The sequence below is a fragment of the Trachymyrmex cornetzi genome, unplaced genomic scaffold (assembly GCF_001594075.2).
Source record: "Trachymyrmex cornetzi isolate Tcor2-1 unplaced genomic scaffold, Tcor1.1 scaffold570, whole genome shotgun sequence".
Taxonomy (NCBI): Eukaryota; Metazoa; Arthropoda; class Insecta; order Hymenoptera; family Formicidae; genus Trachymyrmex; species Trachymyrmex cornetzi.
Window position 1 is genome coordinate 536,397 of NW_017299883.1, and position 3,702 is coordinate 540,098.

Below are 3,702 nucleotides of genomic sequence, written 5' to 3' on the forward strand. Positions count from 1 at the left end.
CCCTTATTCTTATACCATGTGGGTATCCACGGCGTGAGCATACCCTTATCCTTATACCATGGATGCGAATACTCACGTTTATAGTACCTTAATACACCTGGACTGCTAGTCCCTCATTTTTGGTATAGAAAATGCATACTCTCGTTGTCCGCAAACTGAAGTTGGCTAAATACTGTTAGGCTCCGCCCTGGAGCCCAAAGACCGGGAAGTTCAAATGCGAAAGTTGTCATGTTTTTTATAAGTAAGACTTATTATATAAGTAAGACTTTTTCAAATAGGAAAAGTTTAATTTCATTAAATATTTGGTTGAGAATTGATAAGTCAGAAAAAAATCTGAAATGGATGAAAAAGGGATGTAGTATTGTTTTTGAGGTTAGGCTATCTGTTACGAGAATTTGTATGTTTATAATAGGGATATAAAACAATAAAAATAAATAAAAATAATAATTTTAGCAATAAATGAATATATGAGAAAACTATTTAATGAAAGGTAATAATAAATAATTTTTTTGGAAATCTACAAAAATATAAATTTACTCAATTTTATAATATTGCCAGTACTATAGATTCCAAGTCAATATGAACAATGAAAATAATAAATCATATTTTGAAAATAATTACATGGAACATGAATTAATAATCGGAATATACTGAATATCAGTTTACAATTGGTAAAAAAAACCAGGTTAAAAACAAACAACTTACTTGAAAAACGGCAAAACTGGTTTGTTTTCGACATGTTTTTGTTTATACCTCGATGATTTGCACCCGTTTATAAAACAATACATATTTTTACTATGTTTTTCAATGTTAAAAATGTTCAGGATCTTTTATATTATACACGCTCAGGATCTTTTATATTATACACCCAAAAAATTATTCTTTGACGTGCACCGTAAGGGTGCCGTCACATGCGGCGTAACTTGCGTAAGCGTAACTTGCGCCGACCAATCATATCATTTCACTTGAACATCAATTTCTGTCTAGTCACTTTATGCTTTTTACGTTATTTTGTTGTTACGCCGAAACATGATAGAACCACTATGCGTCGAATCTAATTTCTGGCTCATTTTAGCTTATTGTATTGCACACCATGAACGTGCATATACTATAGTCAAAGCTCCCCACTCACGCAGAAAATTTAGCTCCGGGGCGGAGCCTAATTTTTCAGCTTGGGGACACGTCTGAAGTTGGCTACTGGCAGTCCAGGTGTATATAGTCAAAGGCTGTGAGTCGTTAGCACCCTTTTAGGTCCCGGAATGTGGATCAACGTCCTGAAGGGATGCTATGACACCTGTTCCGATGGACAGTGCGAACGTCGGTCCTACTTTTTAGGTCAAGGAATTTAATCCTTTTGACCCGGAACCCGGGACTGGACCTCGTGCAATCTTAGGCGTTATAGCGAACGGGATACGAGTGGCGATTTAATAATGAATAAAACTTGTTAGAGAGATTTTGTATAAAATAAAAACTTATATTTATTCATAAAAGAAAAATTAAGACTAATTTACATGGTTAAAATTATCGATTACAATGGTTTTTGTTTTGCATTTACAAAATTTATGTGTGAAGTGTAGATGCGTGTATGTGGTCGTGTGCGCATGGATAGGAGTGGGTGAGGCGAATTATTACTGAGAGCAGGAGGCGAAGATAGTGATCCAGGAGCATATAGGGATTAGATGTCTATATTGAACCAGGAAAGGAGAGGAATTTCCAGGAATATAAACTGATACTAATCTATCTCCTTCGTTGGAGAGAGAAGAGTAGAGGCGGAATAACCGATCCCAGTCAAAGGGTTCGGGATCGGGTTGGATTGGGGAGGGAGGTAGGAGGTGATCTAAAAGAGGGTGAGTTGGAAGTTGGTCTAGGAGATGGGAGGAAATCTTTCCTCAATTGGGGGAGGAGAATAATCCAAGATTTCTTGGACTCCAGGATCAAGAGGAAGGGGAATGGTAAGGTCGAGAGGTTGTGCGTCTGTAAGTGTAGGTGAAGATGATATGTTTGTGAAACCGGTATCGGGTAGCTGAGCTGGAGAGATTTCGGTTTCGATTGGCGGAACTGGTTGAGTGAGTTGACGATTCCGGCAACTCCGGCGCACGTACGGGGTTCGTCCCCGCTTTTTAGTAGCTCTAACACGCACTATAATAGAGCCGAATAGTTGAATAACGTCTAATATATATATATATATTTCTAAATACCCGTATGGGGGGAGTGTGAATAGGTGTACAGATCGACTTACTGATTGTGGTGTGTAGTATTTTTCTCTGATTCACAAGCCCTCAGCTGATAATAATTTTAATGAAAGGTGAGGTCTGCTGTCTGCGCGCAAGGGGCCCAAGAAGGTACTCTAATACGTGGCGAATGTTTCGAAGGGGCTTACAATGAGAGCAGGAGACGATTTGATTTCCAAAATTGGTGCACACGAGTATTGAAATGCGCGACTAACGTCGTGAACTTGAACGTTACTTAAACTGGGTGACACGCGCACTGGGGCAGTTGTATCTCAAAACTCTGACTAACACTTTGCGCTTCCGCGGGACCTCTATTTATACCCCAAAAAAGGGCGTAGTGCCCTTTGTCTAGGATGCAATAGTTAATTGCAATGTCGCGCAAGATTTACGATTTTTAAGATTTCCTATCGTTGTTAATCTAAAGTGCATCGTTAAAGGGGTTTCGAGAACAAAAGAAATGATTTATATTTTTCTTAAAAGGGGTAAGATTGCTCCAAGCGAGTGACGAATTCCGTTATCCTCGTGGAAAATATGGCCAAGTAAACAGCTGGTTACTATTGTCAGTCGCGAGTCCGATCTTAGATAACGTTACCGTGGGAAGTTATCTTATGCTTTTTACGATTTTTTTAGAGCCTATTTTTCTTAAAATGAAATGTTGATCGGCTTCGGACAATAGCTCGAATTTTTATTATCGCGTGACTTAGGTCCATTTATGATATTTTTCGCAATTTTGTCCCTTTTAGGCCTATATTAGTGTTGTTATTTTTTCCGGGTTGATTGACGTTTTACGAGTTTTTCGCGGAGCCTGCGTAGTCTCTTTTTCAATTTGTATAAGGGGACTCTTGCTCGCGTCTCGCAGGCGCCAATCGTAGTCGCGACGCGGAGCCGATTCTCTCGAAAGAAAAGAATCTGCGTCTGCAGAACGTAACACCCCCAGCCTTAGATAAATGTTGGGGTGTAAGAGCACAACATTTGCAAAAAGGGAAGAGACGAAAAAAGGTATTGATTCTTTTCTTTCGATGATTTGATGGATTGACTACATGGTAACGTAAGACCCACATTTAAACGTTGTTTCTTAGATATGCGTCCCTTGGTTTATTAGAGAAGCAGGAAAGAATTGGTCGTTTCTAAAATTCGCCTTTTTAATTCTTTCGTCCTTCCATTTTACAATTAAATAATAGTGTTCTGGTGTATACGTACGCGCATTTATATTACATATAAAGGAGATTAATATTTTACCATGGACCCATAAGTTTATAACTTATGTCATTAGGAAGCAGGAAGGAAAATAGGATTTCTTCCACAATTCTCTCGTGCTCCTTGTTATGCCAACTTGCAATAATATTTAAAAAGTATTTATACTTGTATATATTCTTGCATGAAAAATTTTTTGGTAATTATTTAGAATAGGGGAGGCAGCACCGATGACCTTGACCTTGACATATGTTGTCAAGGTCACGACCCTGAGTAA